We start from the raw sequence: 25,421 nt of genomic DNA on the forward strand, positions 1-25,421 counted from the left end.
GAGCTATAGAAAAACTCCTACAGGATGGAGGACAGGAAAGGAAAAGTGTCCACAGGTTTTGCCTGGGATGTAAAACTACAGGACTGAAAATTATGTCTATTTTAATAAAGGGGTATCAATGCAATAGACTCTAGCAAACACTCCTCCTTTCCCCTCCCCAGTTTATCAAGATTTTGCAGAAGATATTTAAACATTTTTTTTAATTACTATAATAATTTAATACAGGAAAAAAAATTGTTCAGTGATATTTTCCTTAATGCAGATGAAAATCTTACTTTATTTCAGAAAACTGGCTTTGGTTTATTCTTTACAAAACTTCCTTAGCCAACAATCCTACTGAAATCTACTGAGCTACGAAAAAAAATCCAGTGGGCTGCTTACATGTTAGAAAGAATGAGAAGTATTTGTTCTTTATTTGTTACAGAGTTTCACAGCTCCGTACTTAATTAATATTGGGAAATCTATTACTAAAAACATATTTCACAAATATATGCTGCATGGTGCTCTTGTATGCCATCTCTGCTGAGCCTGAGTTCAAGTAAGCCACTGATCCAAACATGTGAGTGGAAGGACAAGGTTTGTGCAAAGTGACAGCTACTCTCAGGCTTCAGATGAATATCTCCAAGTAACTTTCCAGACCCCTCTCCTCCTACTACCCTGCTTTGACAACTTAGGAAGCCCATACTTTTGGAGAGCGTTCATACAGGTTAGTTAAACCAGCGAAAATACTGAGATGGGCATGGGAAGTAACAGAGCTCAGCAGTGTAGACAGGGCAAGGAGAGCAAAATCAGTTGAGTAACATGCTTATATTTATTTCCAATTTTTTTGTCAGGGGATGAATGCTATATTGCAAATTTCCTCTAAAAATCACGGTGAGCTGAAATTAAAAACTAGGCATGGAATAGGCCCAAGCTAGTGGACTCAAGATAGAAAGAAAAAACCCATTCATTTTGTCCCCTCAGGGCCCAGCAAGCAAAATTGTGTGAGTATTGATTGCAAGCTGTCATATTACGAAAGTAAACAAGGAACTGCCTCACCACATTGCAGCCTTTGGCAACAAGATCCAGAGGCAGAGCGTCTTGCTCCTCTGATATTCTGTGATTTATACTGGCAACTGGAGCTGTCAGAGCCACACAAGGACTGCATGGACTCGTGCAAATCTGACAGAAAACCAATCTTATGTGGATTTTTTGACTGTTCACTTCGTTTATAAACATCACCTTCATCTTCATCCCTTGCAAGGACAGAGCACAAAGGATTTGTGCCATACTTGCTTGCTTCCCTCACACAAAAACACTGTGGTAGAAGCTCTCCTTAATAGCAACAAAAATATTTTTTTGCTTTCCTCTTTTTATCTCTGTGTCCATTATGTGGCCAAGGGAAGCAAGTATAACCCCTATAGGCTGAATAGTATAATTTGCCCACATCTAAGGATGGTATTCAACTATAGCTCATGTGGTTTATGTGGGCCTCATAAACACAATCTGGATAGAAAGTCAAGAAGATTTTAAGAATTTACTGTTAGGCTACAATATATCTTAACAGTATAGAAAATAACTTGTTATTAGTCCAGATCTATTTATTACCATAAAAAATACAGTAAACTATATCAAAATCATTTCTAAACAATGAAAAATCTGTTACAGACTTTGTAATACCTCTCTGTTCTCTGTGGTGTTATGCTGTCCTCAAACTCCTCCCTGAGTCCTACTTCGACTGGAAAAGGAGAGAGGGTTATGGCAAGCTGTCATTGTCCACAACTTTTCCCCAAGAGAAAGATATCAATGCTGATGGGAGCACATTATTCCTCTTTTAGTCTAGGATCCAATTTGGCTTATTTTTATACATTTTCTAACATACCTTAGTTCTTTCTTGTTCTACACTCTTCTGCAATTCCATGCCACATTCAGATTTCATAGACTCATACGATAACTTTGATTGGAAAAGTCCTCTAAGACCAACTGTTAAACCCAGCACTACCAAGTCCACCCCTAAATCATGGCCCCAAGTGCCACACCCACGTCTTCTAAATTCCTCCAGAGAGAATGACTCTACTACTTCCCGGGGCAGCCTTTTCCAGAGCTTTACAACCCTTCTAAGGAAGAAACTGTTCCAAATATCCAATCTATCAAATAGCTATACTTTATATTTTCTCTTGTCTCCCTAAAACCAGCTTGACCCAAGCCATAACTGACCATTGGTGGGTGAGTGGGCTGGTTGTACCACCTTGTGCCCCCAGTTTTCAGGTTTCTGTTATTATCCTATGTCTATTCTTCTCCATCCTGCAATTTTATTCTACGTTCAGAGAGTTCATTTTTAAAAGAATAGAGAACTTGTTAGTTCTACCTATTAGGTAGAGAAATTAATGAAGACTATTATAAAAATAGTCATTAAATTATACAATCATATAAAATTCAGCTGAATCTAAAACTGATTAAATAACAGCTATCACTCTTTTAGATGAGAGGGAACAAAGAGCAGAACAAAGCTCCAGGCAAACCCTGACGACACAGTTCTGAAAAAAAACTTGTCCTCAAAGAATTATTCAGAACCTGTGCTGCTACTAGAAGAGGCAATAGCATTTGTCTGGCTACAAGGCCACCACCCAGGTTTTGATAGACAGAGTTTTTGAGTCTGCAAAATACGTTTTTTCATCTATGAATCCAGCAAGGCTGTTGCAAACCCTTCTATTGAGATAAGCTCCTGATTAGGGTTAAGTCTTGGTCTTCTTGGAGGCCTGTGCCCTTCCCTGTGTAATTTTGTCTTCCAACACCTATAGATGCCTCAGAGGAGCTTACACAGCCATTGTTTGATCTGTTAAGCATTTGATTTTTAAATCCAATACAGTCTACACAAACATCTGAAACATTAAAGTGACTACAGCACAAAAAGACAAATTCTGAAATTCCTGTAGCTGAGATCATAATGTCACTTCTAAGAGTGTGATGTTATTAAACTCACAGTTTTTAACAGAGTTTTAATGAGATATACACTTGTTGCAGGTAAACTGTATACAAAAAGTTAGCTTGCAATACTTTGTGGACATTTATGAGCATGTGTGTGTGCATACAAAGTCATACCCACTCAAACACAACTGGAGCCTACAAACTGCACAATAGGCAATGGCTGAAAGTAAATGGACTAATTTTCTAATCTCACATGGTCAAAATATGATTAGACAGACATTTGAACACTAAAAGCTGACACAGGCATATAAACATGCCCATCTCTCCCCGTGCTATTTGCTGCCATCTTTAGTAGACCATCAGGAACACTATGCCTTATTTTAATAGCCCTCCGCTGCTAACGCACAGCTCTCACCTCTAAAACACCAGTATTCTAATTTTCAAAAATTCCCTGAAAAATTAAAGATTTTTTTCCAGCAAATTGGTGTAAGACTGCATATCATACATGCACACAATATTTTGCGTAACAGAGGAAACTAGATTTTACAATTTGTTATTTTCTGAGGGCCACTGATTTATACACTGCTTTTTTAAAATACCCCAACTAAAGCAGTAGAAAAAAGATGCAATCACCCCATTCACAACACTAAAATACCTATGTGGTCTCATAAACTCAGTTTATTTTAGAAGGCAGTTCTAGACTAGGCTGATCTATCTACAGTTGCTGCTTCTAGTGCTCAAAACCACGTTTTACAGATGCACAAGACTTCATTTCTCTAGATATGTATACACATATGTGCATTTACACACCTTTTTTTGATTACATACTGAAACACTGTGCTCAGATCTTACTAATCTATTAAGCATAATCAATATTAATAATATGAAGTGTATATATTATCACAAAGGTAGTACTTTTCCAATTTGGAGATTAACACGCTTTTAAATTCTATCATGTCCCAGCATTACATTTCCTGAGACTCTGTCCCACTGTTTTAACTCATTCTACAACCCTCGTGCCAAGCAGAGGTACCTGCCACAACCTTCTCCCTCCCACGTTGCACTTCTGACACCACTTTTCCCAAGAGTAGTGGGAAGTCATCATTTGCAAGGCAGCAGTTTGCACTGCCTCTTTGTCTTTCATAACCCTAGGATATTTCTCTAGCTCACAACCATCTACTTTGCTCCTAAACACTCCTATTTCGCTTACCAGGGTTCTGCCTTGGGGCATGTAGTACAGATATTTTTCTAAGCCCTAAAACGAGATGCCTTCACAGGCAAGATCATTCACCACAGCTGTTCTACATGCAGCCTGGTCAATATGCAGATCCTCGCCACAGCCTTGGTTTAGAATGGCACTCTCCAAACCTTTGAGATTGCAAACTGTCAGGAAAAAAAATCTGAGAAGCCCCCTCCCTCCCCCAGTGTATGTAATTTATACATCATATACATTTACCTCTGTATTATGTAAATTATAAAACACACATTAAAAAGTGTGAGCTAAAAATGAAATAAAAGTTGTGCTAAAAATTTATTAATAGGACAAAAATATTTCCTTCCACACCCCAATAGACTGTTTTATGCACCTCTTGTGGTACATGCACCCTGCTTTGGACACCACTGGTTTCGAAGACCACAGACAGAGCCTGGAAATCTCTTCTAACCTAAATATGCTTTCATTTGGCACATGCCTTTTCCTCCAGTGTAGCTCTCACCTTTTAATATTACTTTTAAAGCTTCCAGAAGCCAATGTACCTCCTCAAAATGATGATTTGTGGCCACAGGCTTTTCTAGACACCCACTGAGAGGCTGTAGGGGAAGCTTGCACAGCATTTTCTCATTCAGCTATGGCAAGGCAAATACCTCTTTAAGTATTAAGAAACCGCTTAGCTTACTTATTTTTATCTAAAGGGCCCAATTTTGCAGCCAAGCCTGCTTAAAGTTTTGAGGTCAGCTCAGTAGTTCGTATGTCTCTCACTACACATATCCTATCCGTCCCTTATTCCAGCTGCAAAGGGTGCTCCAAAATTCTCTTTGAAGAATCCCAGTTCTCATTAACAAGAGCACTGGAACCTCTGCTCCTCCAGGTGAAGAATTGGATTGAACTAGGTCAACCTATAGGTCCCTGTCCATCCCACCATCTATTTTGGAAGATGCTTTAGTAATGGCTAGGGTCAGGCATTACATTGCCTTAGTGGTGCACTCAGAATTTTCCCACATAAGCTCCACAGGCTCATAGTGAAGTTGCTTATGCTTTTATGCTTTTTGATACTGCACAGCACTTTTAACTCATTATTTCACTGCAAAAGTAATCTTAAATTACATGCTCCACCTCATTTTCTCTCCTTATGTTTTTGTCATTTAGCTCTAAAGTTCCTTGTTCTGTCTCTGCCATCATTCACCTGCACATCTAATTTGTTCATAGGACAGTGGTTGTGCTTTTCCTTCCAGCTTTGCAAACTCACGGACAGTATCCAGGACAGTCCTGCAAGAAGCTGGATTTTAAGTCAGTACACCACTCTATAACTCGTATCATTTAGGTGGGTCATCTTTTCCAATGGAAAACAAGGAAGTGACCATTTAGGGAGATGCATGAACAAGCTTGTACACTCTTGCATAGTCTTAACCCTAAGAAGATGTCAAACTGGTCTTTGACCTTTCTCTTATAAATGTTTGTAGCTTTTCTGTTCTTTATCCAACTTTGCAGAAAAGTGTGCTGAAAGTAAAAATAAAAATAAAATTTGGGACCCAACTACCTTGAGGAAGAGATACAGGGACAAAGACCTCTGTTCAACTAGGACTACAATGAGAAAGTTTCTCTACTCCACCTTGCTCAGCCTCTTGCATAATTTTATCAGTCTCTGTCAGAACACACTGCACAAGCTGACACTGAATTAACCCCAGATTTGCTTCAGCCAAGTTCCAGACAGATTAAGACCACAAGGCAAAGGCCACATTTTCCCTTCTCTGTGTTTTTCCTATGATCCTTTATCATTTAAGAGTTGTTCAAAAATCTGCATTGTAAGTGACATTGTAAGTAAGTCAGATCTACAGGTATACACATTACCTGATGCTCAGTGATAACCCAGCATGCCATGAAGACTCTCAGAATGGCTTGCACTCTTGCTCCACCAAATCAGTGAACTCATGCCATGTATGAGGGCCAAAGAAATACACCTTACAACAAGAGCCAAGAATTTAATCTTGACCTAACTGAAGTCTTAAAGTTAATGAAGATTTTGGTCTGTGGCTTGTTACTAGCAGTGGATACAATGGGGCACATCAGAAGTAATAGGACCCCTTTATTATTTCTTCACAAACCTAAGCCAGTATTTCATAACTCTAGGTTCACTCATTTAGCTGTTAATATCGGGAGTCAATTATCCATTCATAACTCCATCATAACTATGATTATTCTATAGATGATGGGATCATAAGAGCTGCAAGTTTCTTCTCAGAGTTTCCAGGGGAGCCATGTGATGATGTTCCCATCCCATTTATAAAGCCAGGCATCAATCATACAACATGGTCACAGCTTAGCTTAAAAGCCACCATTATGCATCTCCTTACCCTTGTAATTAGTAATGGCCAGTCTTCGTGAACGAAGAACCGGGGAAGGTCTTTACACCTTCTAGCCTGCGCATTGGATTTTTTTTTTTAGGTGAGACACAGTGTGCGCGGAACTGAGCCCACCCTTTAATCCTGAGGTTCATCTGCCGGGGCCAAGCGAGCTTGGATGGTGGCAGCGAGGCCCTCAGGACGTAGATGGATTGCCTTACAGGGCTAACGAGATCCATCTGCCCGGGGAGGGGCCCCAACCAGGAATCGAACCTGGGTCTCGGCGGTGATGAAACAACCAACATCTGTGTGACACTGGCATCTTGGCCAACAGACCAGGGGCTGGCCCTGATTTCTCCAAAACAAAAGGATGCTTTAGCCTGTGACCACTTCTCCACAGGAAGTGCCACAAAAGACATCCAAACTCTGCAGATCAGGCACCCGAGGGGTCCATGAGACATTTTTTTCACAGTTAACCTCAGCTGCTCAACATTTAGAAGTGTTCAAACACAGACCTAATTGTTGCCCTCCACTGCCAATGACAAGTACATCCACAGGGAGATGCTTCTGCTCCTTTGGCAGTCAAATGCATCAGTGACCCCTGCAGAGAGCACAGCTGCCATGAAAATGGCCAGGGCTGAATTTTTCAAAGCCCTGCTAATCTAACTGCAGAGCCACCAAATGCAGAAACAAAACTTCCATAAACAGCAGAATTCAGCAACAGCTAAGACCATGTCTCCGTTTCACTAAAAATTCAGCTCTCAGACTCCCAACTGCTGGATGAAGGGTACTAGAGCTGTGAGTCTGCATGCATTTTTCAGGCACTAAGCATAGCTGTAATTCAGAATTGTTAAAAAGAAATCACTGATTAACTACCTTTCCAGGCTACATGCTGAATCAAGTGTTGCCTCTCCTCTTACAACTGCCAAAAAGCCACAGAAGAGCTAGATTTTGCAATCAGTGAATTCAGCAGAATCACAGACACAGGCCCACAACCTTACCCAGATCAATTTCCTACTGCCTGGCAATCCACAGTGCACTGATCTGGTACTAATGAGTGTGCAAGCACTCTCTCAGTGCTGACAAACAGGAATTGGACCCAGCAGACCTCTCTCTGTATGCAGAAGCTGAACATTTTTACCTGCTCCTACTGACAAAACTAGAATGTCTCCAACCTCACCTACTCACACATCCTGGCACAAAGGAAGAAAACACATCAGGAAATTGACAGAGAGATGGAGGACAGTGGGGAGGAGAAGATCCACTGTATTGAGTTTGGTCCTGTGGAGCAAAGTCACAATAATAATGATTGGTATAAAAGAGTCCCAAGATAAGCAATACAACAACTGTCACAACTGTTGCTCATAAGAGAATGACTATGACAGCTAAACACAGCTTCCACAAATGACGAGAAACATATAATAGTGCTTTCCAAGTGTTTGCGAAGTATAAATTACTTTGGGAAGTATAAGTTACTTTGTTCTGATAAGAGTTACTTTTCAAAGGATCTTTTCATTTAAGGGTCGGTTTATAAAGAGAGAGCCTTTGCGTCTTAGGCCTTTGCCAAGGCCTGAGCTTTGGCAAAGGCCAAGACGCAAAGCAACAACATGTCTGTTCCAATAAAGGAATGAAAGTATTTAGAGTGCTGGTGATAGCAACAAGAAGCAGGATGAAATGAAAGAAAAAAGAATTGTGACAAGTATCAGATTTAATATATCACACATTTCTAGCACAGAAAATTTCGGAAATATTCCAGCAGTCTTGCAACTGTGACATCTTTTCTAACCTTAATGATTTAGCCCAGCATATCAAACAGCAGAAAGGACAATGCCTGCTATCAGGAACGAGCCATATAGCCTCTTCCCATGTTTTAACCTGAGTGATCAGGCATATAGTGTGACATACTCCCAGTTCTCAGTGGATATACAAATATAAGTGTAACCATGTTATTACCTCTCTCAGAAAGCTGAAAGGGCTATCCGCACTTTCTGTATACTGTTTTCACCAGAGTAGTGTCCACATACATTACAATTTCAGGTCTGGGGTCCCCAACACAAAAAAGATGTTGATCTGTCAGAACAAGTCCAGTAGATCAGAGGGCTGGAGCACCTCACCTGTGAAGAAAACCTGAGAGAGCTGAGACTCTTCAGCCAGGAGAAGGCTCCAGAGAGACTTTAATGCAGCATTGCAGTACCTAAAGGGGCTTACAAGAATGCTGAAGAGGGATTTTTCACAAGGGCATGGAGTGACAAGACAGGGGGCAGCAGCTTTAAGCTAAAGGAGGTTAGATATAGATAAAGTATTAGGAAGAAGTTCTTTCCTGTGTGGGTGGTGGGGCACTGGCACAGGTTGCCCAGATAGGTTGTGGACTAACCACCCCTGGAAGTGTCCAAGGCCACGCTGGGTGGGGGTTTGAGAACCTTTGTCTCATGGAAGGTTCCCTGCCCATTGCAGTGGGATTGGAAGTAGATGAGGTTCAAGGTTCCTTCCAACTCTAACAATGCTGTGGTTCTCTGATTCTACAGTACAAAATAAGCCCTACAACCATTACAAAAAATCTACAGATCCATTATCCCAAGCTGATACTTGACACTGATTTTTCAAATTATATTTGTCTCTCTAAGTGATGACTTGTGGACATAACAGGGCTTACAGAAAACCAGAAAACTTTAAGATGTAGTCAGGACTCTCACGACTTTTGCATCAATACTTAGACAGTCTGGACTCTGTCAATGGCTTCCAATGACTTCGGTAGGGTGAGATTTCACATTTTCTTTTTATCAAGACATTGCTATCAGAGGAATAAAATTCATTCCACTTTTAAACTAGCATGTTCCTTATCATCAGGTAAAGTTTCACAAGAGACAGAAAAAGACAATTTGATTTATAAATTTCACATATCTCTCTGTCCAGAATTATTCTTAGAGGAAGTCCTACCCTGTTCTATCTAAAATGCAAGAGACAAAAATAAAACATTTTCTTACATATCACTGTTTTACAAAGGCTTCTCACAGACATTAGACAATTTTATCTCAGAATTCTTATATGAAAAGATAACTAAAATCAACACAAATGGTACCAGAACATGTTCTTTTGAACAAAACTTTAGCTTCTGAACCAGGCAGACACCAAAGGTATGCACAGGGTCACTCTCAAGCACTGTTGTTTGTCATGCCATCTCTAAGGTCACAGTAATGACAGTGAACCCCTACTGACAGGAATGTGCCACAAATATCAGACAAGGTTTAAAATAAAGCCCCTTATATTGCCATAGCTGTGTTTGTTTGCCATAGTAAGTTTGCACAAGGGTAACTGGAATAAATTCTAATCTACAGAAGTTTGAGATTCTCCGGAGTATTTAGTTTTCCCTGGAATAACTTAGCAGATACCTTACCAGTCCAAGTAACATACCAAAATAATCTGAAGACAAATTAAGTTCTAGAAGCTGCTTTCAAACATTCGTGTGACTCCTAACAGAGAGTCAGCCCTTTCTACTACCAGTAATTCAAATCAGATTAAGGGCACTCAGGGCACTGCAAGAATCAACTACACATGTTTGCTGAGGACAGAAGAGTCTTATAGCTAAACCCTGAGTGAGCTCTGTGTTAGCACATGGACTAATGGATTTAACAAAGTTCATTTGAACACTTGGGTCAGTTTGATTCTTCTGACATGGACACAATCTCTACATGGATCAAGGGCAAGGAGAGGCCTCTTAAAAGACATTTGCAGAACGCGTGTTGCAACAGAAATACTAGGATTTGTACGAATAAAGTATGAATGAAGAGGGAAAGTGTCAGAAGAAACGAGAGACAAAGGGTTAAAAAGAAAGGCATGCATTAATCACCACACAGCACTGAAAGCACAGTTTCACTGAAACAGAAAAGCTGCCAAGAGGGTGAAGAATATATCTGGAAGCATAAAATACCCTGATAAGGAAAACATCAGAACTGTGAAATTCAGTAACTTTGCACAAGACTTGAAAGAATGTTGAAAAGGTGAAAAAAATAAATTATGTGGAAGATCCATGCTAGCACCCACTGCTAAAGACTGCAAAAGAAATGTGGTTCTAAACCCCACTCGCCACTGCCAGCTGAGTCCCAGAGACAGGGTTCAGGAGCCACCATGGAACTGGGTCACCAGTTCATTCATATCTCAGCCATGCTGATTAAATATAATTATTAACAACAAGATACAAACTTGCCTTACTCAATGGCAGAGAAAGGGCTCTGCTATTAAACTGAATCAAAACACGCACAGTAAAAATGAAGTCCAAACTCATCTAGATGAATTTTCAGTAAATCCAGAAGCTTAGACATACTTCAGGGAACACAAAACTATAAAAATGACACCAAGACACGCGATGAGGCTGACAGGCCTGAAGGACGGGATACCACTCAGAGGGACCTGGACAAGTTCGAGAAGTGGGCCCAGAGGAATCTCATCAGGTCCAGTAAGGCCAAGTGCAAGGTCCTGCACCTGGGATGAGGCAATCCCAAGCACAAAGATAACAAGCAGTTTGAAGACCAAATTCAAAGACACAGAATTACAGAACTGCAGCAAGAAGTACTGACTAACAAACACGGTATTGCCATAACCAATGGCAGCCACAGGAGTTGTATGAACTCGGTAAGGCCTTCAGTCTTGGCTGGCTGTGTCTTGGTCAGCATGGAGCACTAAATTATCTTGCAGAGCAAGATAAGTCTGCTGTTACCCAGCGGGTAAAAAACCAAACCTGCTGTTACCCAGCAGGTAACAACCAGGCTACCATCCTCTCCATCCACTGGAGCTCAGCTTTGTGCAGTTGTGTGATGCAGTGCCTATGAGTACAATATTTTTTATATATTTCTGCAATTAAGAGCCTTGACATGAAACTATTTTATGTGAAACAAACTACCTACAAACCTAGAATAAAACTGCAGCACAGATTAGAAAATAAGCTCTTGAGTCTGTGTAGAAGGTAGATTTCCTATATCCTGCATAAGCTGCAGAGTGACAAAAGGAACCAATTATCTGATTAACTAACAACAAAAAAATCCTAGCAGTCCAAAATGGTTAGTCATTTTTAACTGAATTCTCTCCAGAGTTACTAGTCATAGAATATTTCACTAAATGGTGTGATAGAGTTTGGTAGTATTCAGGACCTTATATAATATTTTAACTTTTTCTCACCTCAGTAATTTTTGTCTTTGATTTGAATGTCTTCTTTTCTGCATTTTCCACTGCAATGTTTGCTTTGGTTGATGATGTTACTGATTTTGCTCCTAAGTCATGAATCCTGATGATTATCCATAAACCAAAGTATTTTAGAACAACTTTAAAATGGAACTTTCAAGGACCCTTAGATAGGAAATTACAAAGTACCTATATGCATTCTAAAATCATGAAAGAGATACTTATCATTTAAAATATTTACTTGAAAACTATTCTTTTAATACAACACTCCTTGATTCATCTTTTCCTGTTTTTCTGAGCTCTAGGAAGGCGTATCTTCCTATGACAAAGCTTTTCACTGAAAGCATTGTGCATAGGACTAAAACAAAACATGAGAGAGACAGATCGTGTAGTCATCGGACACTGGGACCAAAAGCTTTAAGACAAACACAAAGGACAATTCTGCAAACCTATTTTGCAAAAAACCTTATCATCAGCAAAAGATGTTGCACGCATGGTCCTTGGAGGCTACAAGAAGAATGAAAATGCTTGCATTTCCTTCTGGATCCTAGTAGATCTCTGCTGGATGCAATGCAGGAAGAGTTTTTTTCTTTTTTTCAAGGTGTAACAGTGGCATCAGAAATGTTTTTATTAGAGGTCAGTTCCACTGATCAGCTCCACACACAAGTGTGGCAGTGGTTCAAGCATAGAAAAGTGACTGTTTAACACCACTTTCACAAATGACATTTTGTTTTGAGACACTGCAGGATATGGGCTGACAAGAACAGCCTGCCTAACTGATTTAAAATCACTGGAGTGAAACGTGACTCGTATGCTGTTTACCTCCATACGAATCCAATGCCTTTACTCTCTCAATCACATTTACTAAAATGGCATCTGACTAATAAAACCTACTGCCCTCCAGGTATTATGATAATCACAAAGGTCAGGTGAAAGGAGAAGTTTTTGAGGGGAGGGAATCTAAGACCAGCTTCCTATTATGGTACCACAGTAGAAGATGAAAAATAAATTCTGTTACCCAGACAATCTTATAAAATTATCTTTTATTTACACACAACACACCTATGATGTGAAGGAAAATTTATTTAGTTAAAATCAGTACAAATTTTAGAGAACAGATGCCTTTTTTTCACCTTCAGCTTGGATAAGTTTAACATAATTTTAAGCCAAAAGAAAGAAAAGAAATTACTGTGCCACTATCACAGCCTTCACTGGCCTATAGCACAGAAACTTCTCAGGCTGAAGACACTGACCTCTGTTCCTTGAGGCAATGTGCTAAATGCTGCTGTTCAAATAGTTACTTGCCTCCTACACTGGCAGTGAAAAAAAAAAAGGTGACAGAAACCAACTAGTTGTCAATCTTAAACTTGCAGCAGCTACATTTTCTTTGCATGTTTTCTTTTTTTGTCCTTCTAGTTGCAAGCACAGAATCTGTGTAAGTGTAGGCTTGTACACTGAGACTGTGAAATGTCCTCCCCAGGGCCATGAACACACTTCACCTAAAATTAGGTATGGTAAAATAACAGAGAACATACTGCAATTCCATAGAGCCATTAAAGTTATGACAAATTTAACTCTGCAAAGGCATTCCTTTCAAAACCAAAACTTTTCAACAAAAAGCTGTTTGAATTTTAAAAGTCCTTTTCGCTACCCTTAGCTGACAGAGTGAATGTTTTGCAGACATAAAAAGAGAGGAAAGAAGTCAGAGGTAAAAAGAACTCTACCCTTTGGAAGTAATTGTTTTCAAAACAGACAATTTAATTTTCAGCTTGAAGATTTTGTAAATTTACTGTGGCTATAAGCCTTTTTAATTAGCTTAAAAACACCCAAAATAACACAACAAAGAAACCTGAAAGATTGAACAAGCTCTAACTTTCAAAATACAAAATTAAAGATATAACCATAGTTTTTCCCTCCTTGCTTTTCTCCCACTTTCCCCTTGAGGGTTTAAGCATGTTACTTGTGGATCAACAGCATTTTTGATTATGTCAAATGGCAATTTTTCCACATTTCCCTTAATCTCTTTCAGTTTAAATATTTAGGACTTCACAGGTTTTCAAAAACAAGCACAAGCTCAGTAAACCTTTAGATTTGTTGGTGAATGTGCCTTCTGTTTATATTTAGCATTAATATTTTATGATTCCTTAACACTTTGGTCCTAAGAAGCAGAGAGAGGGCTGTTAAAATAAAAACAAATAAACCCCAGGATCGTTTTCTAAAAGGGCAACTTGTTCTGCAGAGGTAATTTTTACTAATGGAGAGGTTCTTGTGGCTGGTATTTGCAAACCTATTGCCTTGCCTCAGAAGTCAGTGAATCACTGCTTCTTTCAGCTGGTACATCATGGCAAACACGAAACAACTCGCCCTACCCCAAGTACAGTGTATTCCCTCTTGATATTCCCTGACAAGTGAAACAGACGCTATATACCTCTGGGACTGGGTGTTAATTCTTTGCTTATTCTATTCCTGTTACAGCTCTCCTTGGAGAATTTGACTTGTTACTGGAAGTGAAATGCTTTATCAAAAACAAATAAAGCCAAAACAAAGAAAAGAATTCTACATATGCCACACTCCCTGGTCTTTCTAAGTACTCTTTACATTGATAAAAAGATCTCATGTATTACTATTAATATTATTCCTGTCTCACTCAAAAACACACTTCCTCCCTGTCTCTCTCCCTGTTTCCATTACTTCCAACTCTCCATTCCTTCTTCTCTCCTTATTTTCTTCAGGTTGAACAAGCAAGGCACCAACCTGCCCCACATCAAGTCAGCCCCTAGATTTTTCACATAAAGAAAGAAAACAACAGAAGCCCAGCCCCCTTTGCCCTCCACCCTCTGACAGAGGCATGAACTCAGGTGACTGCCATCTCTATCTCACACACACGGTTATTGATGAGCCTAAACCCCACGTCACTCCTCAAGAGCTCAGGCTGTTCTCCTTATTTCTCAGTCCCTAGTTAGCAGTTTCAGATTTGAGAATCAGGGCGGCTGATGTGTCTGTTGCTCTCCTGTTTCAGAAAATGCTCTCCAACATTTGAAACAGGTAACCCTTTGAAGCAGTTGCTGCCCATTTCTGATGATGAACTGGCAGGAAACACATCTACATATCTGAGATAGCCTATCTATCCTAGAATTCTGATTTTGTTTAGGACCCAAAACTGAACAACATATTCTATACTCAGAGCCAAATTACTCTCAGATTCAGTAACAGCCAATCTTTGCGTCCTTTTCCAACTTGAGGGTTTGTAGCAAGATAAAAGACATCTAAATGCATTTCTCATATGAATAACTGTTCTGTTAAACATATCCCTTTTTTGGCACTATGCAGCATTCTAAAGCATGAAGGCATGAATTTGTCACCTTGAAGGCACATCCACAATGGTGGAGAATACAAATTATTCCACTTAGTAAGGAAACCAGAATTCTTATTACACTGCAGCTGATAACAACCATTTAAACACCTACTATGATCCTTACTGTCAGCAAGAGGGAACTGAACACCTTTTTAAAGAGTCAGTCTAGAGGGGTTTGTGCATGCACTGAAACCAGCCCCTGTGCCACAAGAAAAAAAACAAAACATGGACTTGCCAGTGAGCAAATATATCCTCAAATGTAGTATTTTAAAAACTGGAATGTGCAAACCTTTAAAGCAAATATCTCACATACGATTCTTGTTTTCTGAAGCCACACTGTAAATCCCAGGGGTTTATTTAGCCAAGGTAGCATAAACCAAATGCTGGGCCATGTGGTGTGAACAGACAAGCACTGAGGCACTGTCAGGAGAACCTGCAGGAGCTTTAGCTCTGATCCTCAGTACTAAACACAACCTCCTTCAAGCTAAGATCCTTCACTGCTAGACCTTAGGCCAGATCACACCTGCAATCAGAAAATAACATTTAATATAGAACTCTGCAATAGAGAAAACTGAAAAATTTTCAGAAAAGTGAAACTAGAACCTACCCATCTTTCATTCTCTTGGATACCCCTTATCATTTTCATTAAACGCTCAAAGGAGAAGTATTTACACGCATGAAAGCTGGATTCCTTACACTCAGTGAACTTACAACTTATCTGATTTGTTCTCAGAGCGGCATAGTATCTTTGATGAGTTGCCAACAATGAAAACTGTTTTAGCAGGGATAAAGTGGTAAGACTATTTAAAGTGGCAAGACAATTTAACTGAGAAAGTTACTTGAGGTTAGTATTATTTGTTCAGTCTCAGGAGTAACTGAAAGAGCAAAAAAGCAATTAGGAACAAAGAAGCTAGAATACTAAGGTGTGATTTACAGCAGATTTCAGAAAATCAGTAAAAAGTCTCACTTGCTTAATGAACTATGCAACATCATATACTACTAAGCAATGGAAATGAGATTAAAGAAACTGTTGATAGACTCATAAGGCTTCAGTTTTGCTTTTAAGAACCGCTGCATATAGACAATCTCTTATATGAGGTTTTGGATAATTTAAATGTTTGTTACTTCTGCTCTGTTTTCCTCCAGGTCCCCATGCACAACTTCTGAATCAAGAAGTCCTTCAAGCACAAGAAGTCTGATTATAAAAAGCCAGAGTGCTTTTTTTTAAGTGTTTGCTATCACAATCAAGAATTAAAGAACACTAATCCAAAATTCTGCTGGAGTGCCATTTCCAAATGTTGTTAATTTGCCTGTCATCAGCAATGGCAGGCTTTTTTCTACTGCTTTCTTTTCATTACCACATAATCATTTTCCAAACTTCACTCTGTCAATAGTAATTATTTCTGCAGCTATGTACTTAGTGCACATATATTTGCTTGAAGAAGGCAGAAACCAGAGACTGCATTCCCAAAGTCTTCTCAGATTTTGCTGCTCTATGAACATAGACGCAAAGTCTTACAATCCTGCAAAGTTCAAAACCTGCTCTCAATTTATGTTACCATTTTTTCCATGCATCACGTTGTTCACTGAAGAGAAAAGCACAAAATCTAATCCAAAACCTCTTTAAATTGGCATTAAGACTTTACTTTTCAAAAGCTTTCAATTTATTAGGGAAATTACAAAATCAGTCCATAAACTCTATTTCTAAAATGGAAAAGAATTCCTTGGAGCAAATGAAGAGACAAAGCGGAAGTAACCTGCATCTCCAGGAGGGTCAATCTGCAAAACTACTCTGCCTCTCCAGGTGATTAGAAATTTGGCAAGGACCATCATAAAGAACAACTTACTTCATAATTTAAAAGAAAAAAAAAGTGCATGATTAAGATTCAGTGTTTCCGGTGAAGTGTATCACTCCCATTTTTACACACTTAGAGACTCCTGAGAAACAGCAAATCACAGTGGTCATAAACACAATTCTTAATTTTTGAACAACATTTCTCATTAGGAGATGAGCAGCATGTGGAATAGGAACTAAGTCTTCCAGATCCCAGTGTCCGTCACTGTGTTACCATGAAAATTAGACAAGAAAAATAAACCTATTTCTAAATGAGTTGACCTCTTCTGAGGTTTGATGACATAGTTGAAAGTGCAGCACACTTGAGCAAATAAAGATGTGGATAGTTCAGAAGTGGGAGCTTTAAAATGCCTTCAGAGCGCCATGCATAACACTCTGTAAAATAGCCACAATTTGCAAAGGTCTTACTGGAAAAGGATCATACAAAAGAAGTGGGGACACACACACACACACACACCCCTACTTAATGCTCTGATCTAGAAAGGTTTGAGGAACAGTGTATTAGTTTCTGTACTGGCAGAACTGTGGGATGGCCAGCTAGACTGAATCTATCAGCATGGGTTACAGAAGTGTAAAGGTTGGTAAATTTTCCAAAAAAAGAAAAATGTGAGAAAGAAACATTTGAGAACAGGCTTTCACGAAATTTTCATGAACTTTTCATCTGTAATTTGGAAGCCTGACAATTCTTTTTTTGTGTGTGGAAAAAAAAAGACTTTACATATTAGGCAATTTTTGCCAAATAATTTTGAAAAAATAGTCTTTCACTTGTCAACTTTTTGTTTAATCTTTTCCACCTTAATTGTGCATCCTTTCCTTAAATCACACCTCTTTAATAAGGTAAAAAGTTAACAAAGGAAAAAAGGCAATAAACACAGTGAGTGGGGGAAAAAAAACACCACCACCAAAAATCAAACCAGACTGAATGTTCTTCCAGGTTTGTGCTTATTTCAGGAGAAATTACAAAGATTTCAAGCAAACTGAGATTTTTGGTATACATTCTTATAAGAATAAATAGCTGCCATTCCATCCCATGCCGTCTTTTTGCTGACTTGCTTCTGGTGTTTTAACTAAGCAGACAGCAGTAAACAATAAACATTTTGTACCCATTGCATTAGAAGAATGAAGATGTAAGTTTTTCGATCCTAACAATTCACTTATCATCTTAAGTCAGTGTCTGTAATTTCTAAGACTCAGCTTCAGATGTGGTTATTATGCAACCAAATGACAACCAAAATGACAATTCTTTCAAGTAATTGCCTTCACTTATAGCCACACAGGCCTACTGCGCTCCCCTCCTAATTGCGATACAGAAGGTGTAATAAGCAAGTTTGTATTGGTTGGGTGTGAGGAGAATTAAAGAGCGGAAAAGAGAAAGATAAATTTTGACTTCTGGCAGTTATATTTGGAATCAGCTCACCATCTTCAGCATTACTAGACACAGTAATTAGATGCAGTAGAGTCCATCAATCTTTATTAATGTTTTCTGTAAAAATCAGAGCACCTGCATAATAATAAATAATTACATTCCCATACCTGGTGACTGTCCATATCCTTTTACTTTTTTAAGCCACTTCATTTTGAAAAGTCATAAATTGTTTCGCAGTGGAATTTCTGAAAAACAAATCTATTCTTTTGCATTAGAACAAAAAAAAAAAAAAAGGTTTTTTCAGGTCTGAAACAGATGCTAACACTTTGAAAAGAATGCCATCGATTGTACAAGTCATTACACAACAGACATTTCCTGAGCCTGCTGAAGGAATCTGGAAACACTGCTGTTACAATAGGACTATATTCAGTACAACTGTGATTCTTCCTCTTTAGAAAATACCTGCCAGCTGATAAGACTATTCTTGACCAAGGTATCATCCACTGAAATCCTAAATAAAGTGCTTCTAGAAAGAACTGTGGAGCTTCCCACAAATCCCTCTTGCTAACAATGCAAGAAACCCAGCAGAAAGCATGGAAATGCTGTAATTAACAGCTTTAGAACACAATATTCTACAAAATAAATATTCTCCAGCTAGAAACCCACAATCTTCAGTTTCATTACACGGCTCAAACATCAGGTGCAGGATGAGATTAAAGGCACATTACTCAGAATTAAATACAACCCTTTACCACCCTTCATCTGATAACATGGTACTGACCTCAAAAGATGGCATCCCATATGAAAATAAGCAGATTTTGCTATTAATTCTTATCAGTGACTGCAGTATTATCACATTGTTAGAGAGGTTAGGAAGACAGATATTTTGAAAATTTTAAGTTGAATTGAAAACATAAGGGTCTGAAATATTATGCTTTATATATTAATAATTCCAACTAAGAGCTGGCAGCCTGAAATATCTATGTATTTTTACTCTGTCTATATTCACTTCTGAGTTATTCAAGGAAGTTACTTCACCCTGTGATATTCGCATACAATATCTGTATTACAGCTTTGTTCCATACTGTAATTTCCTATTCTTTCTATACTAGAAGACTCCCTATCACAAATCAGGATTCCCCTTCCCTCTCTACAGCATAACAGAGGTAAAATGTCTAGGATTCTTTAATACTCATGCACAAGATCTGGAAATAGAACTGGCAAAAGGATATTTTATATCCTGGCAAATGAGTAAACTTGTATTTTCATTCTGTATTTGGACTTGTGTATCTTTTCACAATGTAATTTTCTTAAAATAGCCCATTTTCAGGTCCAGAAGTTCATGATCATGTTTTCAGTCAGGTACATTTTTCTCCCTTGATCCCTAGTCAGAGGTGACCAACAACAAATATATCATGATAAAAGATTTGCTGATGCCAGTGTACCTCATAAAATTTCTTTGATTTGATGGAACAGGGTTCCTAACATCTAAACAGCAAGCATTTTTGTTTCCACAAGCAGGGAGACAGCATCCTCTCCTCCTGAGAGATGTCTTCTTCTCCATAAATGAAAGTGGAATTTGCTAGGCGTCACAGTATTCAGTTTTGCATGTACCCTTACAATAGAAAGAAGTGGCTAGTTACCTAGCTATTTAGAAACACAGCTCTACATTTGACAAAGGAATAATCCTCAAAAAATACCAACCAACTTAAAAGAAAACCCTATCCTACACAGATACTCCCCCTCTTTCCCTGGTCCAAGATAAGTCTGCCTCTCTATTCAGATCAGGAACTTGTTTGTCCAGGTCATGGAAAAGCACCATTTTCTGTATGTTTCTCCTCAGTTACATGGCCAGAACTCTTCTTGTTCCTTTTAGTAGTTCAAAATACTACAGGCAAGTGACAGTTTACAACGTCAAGTGACAGGTTACAACGTCATCAAGGACTGAAGTACTAATTTCACTGTACTATTGTAAATACTCAAATCTAAGCAGATAGTGGCCAGATGGGAAATCCTGATGAAACCACTTATTCAGTAAGCTACTGCCGAAAATGACACAGAGACATAATATCCACTCATTTGCTTAAATTGATTGGGTTTAATTTTCTCACAGATGACTTCTCGTGTATCCAAACAAAACCCAGTTCCTTTATGCTCTGTGAAAGTTATATTGCTGCATTCTCCCTCGAATGAAAACAGATCTTTGCAAAGCATGCAATGGACAAGCTAAATGTGTATTCACATTAACAGTTATTTTGCAACCAGACAAAAGAATTCAGATTAACTGTGACCAACAACTGCAGTACTGAAGCTGGAGAATGTAGCTTCTTACAAAATGCATGCAGATCATGCCCTATACAAGTCCATTTTTAAAAGTCAGCAAACTTCTGCATTGTAAAAAAGAAGCAATGCTGAAATTGGTGAAGAATGTAAAGCCCCATTCTAGTTAAAAGCAAAAAGCAAACCATGTTGCCCCTAAGCTATTGTATCGACAGTGGGACTGCTGATATTTAATCAATGTATTCCAGCCTGTCCTGTTCCAGATCATGGCCCTGTTAAGCCACCTGTTAGTTCACTGGTGTTAAATACCTTTTTTTTTTCTTTCTATACAAACCCATTAGCAATAATAGATCTATTTTTGGTTTTCCATTAAGGCATTTTAAAGACAGTCTGCAATAAGCTTATCATCTGCAAATGTTTTTGTACAATTTAATACCACGATCTGTAGTACTATATTCAAACAACAACACATTAAATTTCATTTGGCATGTGGGAAAATAAAATTAAAGGATGAGTTTTGATGCATAAAGAGGATAAATAGATAGGATTCTACTTCATCGTATTGAATAATTGCATCCTGGCACAGTGCCCACATCATATTCATTAGGAAGCAACTACTGTGTACAGAACACTGTCAAAGCCTAGCTTTCTCAGACAATGGCTAGATGCCTCTACATGATAAACCAGAAGTCTTGCAGATTTACTTGCTATTGCTGCACTATAGGTTTCTGCAAATTTGTTGAGCTGCAATTCATCATTACAGTTCATTAACAAGGTCCATAAATAGAAAAGCGGCTCATTACACATGCACTGTTCAAGTGTCCACATTGCACTGACTGCATTCCCTACACCTCCCAACTTGCTGTGGGTTCCCCTCCAGGGCTGCTCCTCAGCCTGGTGTAAGGACTGAAGAAGGCTGTCATCATTGTTTTCACCATAAGGACACACAGGGTTGTTCCCATTCTCCTGCTGCTGTGAGGCTGGGCCATCTGTGCAGCTTAAAAAGAATTTACACTTAGCAGATCTCTATCTTCTGCTGTGTTTTCGCTCTGGGAATATGCTTTACTTCAAGCATTGCCTAAACTGCTTTATTCTGGTCTACAAGAAGCACCCTTAATACCCTACATTCTATCTTATTAATAAAATAATTAAAAGCATAAGCACCTAATCCACACATCATAAAATAAAAGGATTCAGTTCCTGGCCATGAGAGCCACACTGTCAGTTCTGCAGCAGATGCCACTGTTGGCGGCATTTGCTTGCCCGGCAGAGTCCGCAGAGAATATGAAGTCATATCTGCCATTTCCAAAATGCAAAATTTTTTGCTTTCTAACAACAGCTATTCTGCTGCACATTATCCTCCTTTCATCACACCACAGATCCACTCCACCATATTTTATCCAACTGTCAGGTAATTCCCATGAAACTACCATTCACAAGAGTCAGCCTGCTTATGGCCAAATGAAACATAAAGTATTTGTAACCTGCCCAGGGATATTGCATTAGAATATGCTTCCAACCAAACCTGTGGGATAGGATTCTCAAATGAACATAACATAACCTACATGTCTTCAAATGAAGGTAACATAATCTTCATGGATTTTTTTTCTTATTGAAGTGAAACTTGAAAGACTAAGTTAACCATACATAACTATACAAAATCTGCTTTCAGGATTTGCTGAGGCAGAGGTGAGGACATCTACGAATGATTAAATTTTTACCAGATCTTGGAGAGGTTTCTTGTCCAAAGCCTCTCCTGAGAGGGAGCAGGCAGAGGTGATTTCTTTCCCAGCTGTTTCATTTCCAAAGGGAAGATGAAAAACCCTATTTCAGTCTAGTACCATAAACTTAGCCTCCCTCTGCTTGATCACAAGTAATTTCTCCTTCAGGAAGGCTACAAAACGTGTAGCCTTTTCCTTGCTTCTTAATGATGCTCAAGGACATTTTTACTGTGATTGCTCTTTCTGAAGAATAGCAACACAAAGATTCCTGAAAATTATTTGTCCAGCCAGTTTGGACAAAATGAATTTGTCCAGCCAGTTTGGACAAAATGAAGTCTCAAAGTCAATACAGACACAAAGAAGATCAGAACTGTTAATTCATATTACAGAAACTGCAAATACAAAAGCATGAGGCCTGTCAGTTGAAAATCCCTCTCTGTCTTGGCTAATCTAGTTACCTGCCTGAAAAATATTTAAACCACAAGTGCAATCTTATACTAGTTCCTCTGCATCTCTTCCATGATAGATAGTAAGACAATTTTCTTCATTACAAAAAAAATCAGGAAGAGAAACAAAAGAGGCACAGCCTTCTGCAGAGCTAGAAGACATAGCTGTGAATCCTATAACAGAGATTCTCCTTTAACAGAGATTTTCAAGTTCAGGATATTGTCCCCCTTAATGAAAGCTTTATGTAACAAATTGGAACGAGAGGAACTCCTAATCTAAGGCAAAGCAAAAAGTCAGGATTTCACCTGTCTAAACCACAGAAATTAAACAGACATTTGCATTATTTTGCTTTTCCTTGGATGCGACCTGAACTCAAAACTGAACCAATTACAGTCAGTTAATGTTCTAACACTAGGCAAGACTGCCAGGTGTGGTACTGGGCTTCTTACAGCAAGACTAGGATGAAGAAATGTCTACACTTAGCCATAGCAAGATTACTATTTAGAACACCCACTATAACAAACTGGCAGCTTACGAAAATAAATTATACCTGGATCTCTTAGCACATATACTGAAGTTTGAGGCTCTGTTTGGTTCCATTTAGAACAATCTTCAATATGTTTTAATGCTTACTGAAAGAAAAAAAAATATTTTATAAAAGATAATAGATTTTTTAAAATTTTGTGGGGGGAAGAGCAGACTGATCTTGAATTCTTTTTTTTCATAATGGCTTTTTTATGAAGGATTTGAAAGCAGTATGATGTCTAAGCAAAAGCAGTGCAATGGGAGCACTTTGGTTTACATATAATGCATATGGACTTGTAACTTTCTGAAAGCCAGAAACAGCTCTTCTGCATGGAAATAGAACTAGAAAGGAGGAAGGCTAACATCCTAATGAAGACCATACCGAACTACTATTAACGATCAGACTAAAGCAGTTCTTTACCATCTTGTAAATACAGTTACACTTGTTCCTAATCTGGCCTTATGCATTACTCCTTCCCACTGGGGAAAAACAAAAAAAAACCAACAAAACCAAACCACTATAAGACTGAGTTTCTAACTAATGGCAGCTGTTTTTTCTGTTGTCATTCAGCAGTCATGATGATTTCAAAAGACATCTTACCATAATTTCATAGAAACCCTCAACTCCATTACAGTGTTGTTAAAAAGACTGAAACATGGACACAAAAAGAACTTTCAATGTGCTCTGCTGGTCTCCAAATATAACTATAAAACAAAAAGAAAAAAAAAAGTTTGACATTCCACTCTGATTTCACCTTCTTGAACAGCTGCAAAATCTTCTCCACATGCAGCCAAGCTTTCTTTTAAAAACAGAGGTGTAGGGACAGGTGCTCAACTTGGCCTTTGAAGGGAAGCAAAGTCTGGAGATAAAGAGTGACCCACTTAAGCATGTTCCACTTCATATCTTAGAAGGCATTACCCCAGTCTGACAGCAGGGCATCTGTTTTGAATTTTGAAATTGCTTTACTGTTTGCTCTGCTGGGTAATGAGATGAAAGGGATCAGAGACCTGAGCTGTGACTGAGACCAGAATAAGTTACTATTTTCCAGTATCTTAAGAAGACAGCAATGTCCTACTGCTATTCCCTTAAATTATCACTGCAATTTACAGTAGTTCTTTTTGGTCTCTCAGTGAAAACGTTTCTATGACCATTGTGTTTAAAGGGGGTTTGCTCAGTGATGTTTAACAGTACCATTTGAACTCCCTGGATCAAAAAAGTATATTATTGTCATCAGCTGTCAACTTTGAACATTTTCTGGAAACTTACACTTTGATAGAGGCTGTTAGCAGATTTGTGTGTGCAAGTCCAAGCTGAAACTCAATATTTCAAAGGATTACAAATTCGAGGACGACAGCAGGCTTGTGGGTGACTATACAGACAGGCACCTGGCAGAAAATCCACACCCCTCACCAGGATTACAGACTGCAGCTACTTCCACCTGGAGACACTGCCAGTAACTGACATTGCAAAAGGACACTCTGCAACCCCACTGAAGGATAAATGAGAGACAGCAAAGCCTGCATTTAGTCATGCATCACTACCCAAACCAAGATCTATTCACAGGCCTCCTGTGGGTGAGAGGAGCCCCATCCTCACAGCATCCATCTCTCCAGCACAGTAAGAGCAGAGCAGTGGTAGATCCAGGGGCGAAAAGTCAACAGCTCTATGCAAACATGTCTTTAAAATGTCACTGCTTGCTTTGTTGCAAACCCTGTGTTATGAAAAGGCAAAGTCTGTGTTTAAAGTCTCTTTTTATTGGACAGAGGGAGGGAGGGAGGAAGGAAGGAAGGGAAGGAAAGCAGGGAGGAAGGAAGGAACGAAGGAAGATTTCACTAAAGGAGATATATCTAGTCAATATATCCAGCCAGCATCTGAGTGCAGCCTCATCACCAAAGTAATCTGGGAATTGCTGCCTATGATCGTGAACTGTTTGGGAAAGGAGACCATGTTTTGCCTCTGTAGCCCCAGCATTCACAGAATCCTTAAGCACTCCTGAAGAAGAGTTTCACATAAATCAGTAAAGACAAGCTTGAGATCAGTGGCTCTTCTCAGCCCTGCACAACAACTCAGCAGTTTTTTGCTTGGTTGAGATTATTTTTTCCCTAGTGCTAAAGGAAATGTGAAATCAGACTTTTACAGTATCCAAATAGAGCCCCTAAGAATGAAAGAGATGTTTATTTAGAGAGCGAAAAGTGCTCCCTTAACAGAGTTCTGTGATGGGTTAACACCTC

At 38.9% G+C, this 25,421-nt stretch overlaps 1 protein-coding gene and 1 long non-coding RNA gene across 3 annotated transcripts in view; one reads left to right on the top strand and one right to left on the bottom strand.

Moving 5' to 3' along the window:
• PLPPR1 (phospholipid phosphatase related 1) overlaps positions 1-25,421 on the bottom strand; it is a 120,662-nt gene that overhangs the window by 71,633 nt on the left and 23,608 nt on the right. The gene's annotated exons all lie outside the window — the stretch shown is intronic.
• On the top strand, positions 11,114-14,194 carry LOC114054656. The gene is made up of 3 exons (XR_003570540.1): positions 11,114-11,186; positions 13,057-13,149; positions 14,116-14,194. It is a non-coding gene; the product is annotated as an uncharacterized LOC114054656 (long non-coding RNA).

This window comes from Empidonax traillii, unplaced genomic scaffold, assembly GCF_003031625.1.
Source record: "Empidonax traillii isolate 1590-97213 ecotype Southwest subspecies unplaced genomic scaffold, ASM303162v1 scaffold37:size1818073, whole genome shotgun sequence".
NCBI lineage: Eukaryota > Metazoa > Chordata > Aves > Passeriformes > Tyrannidae > Empidonax > Empidonax traillii.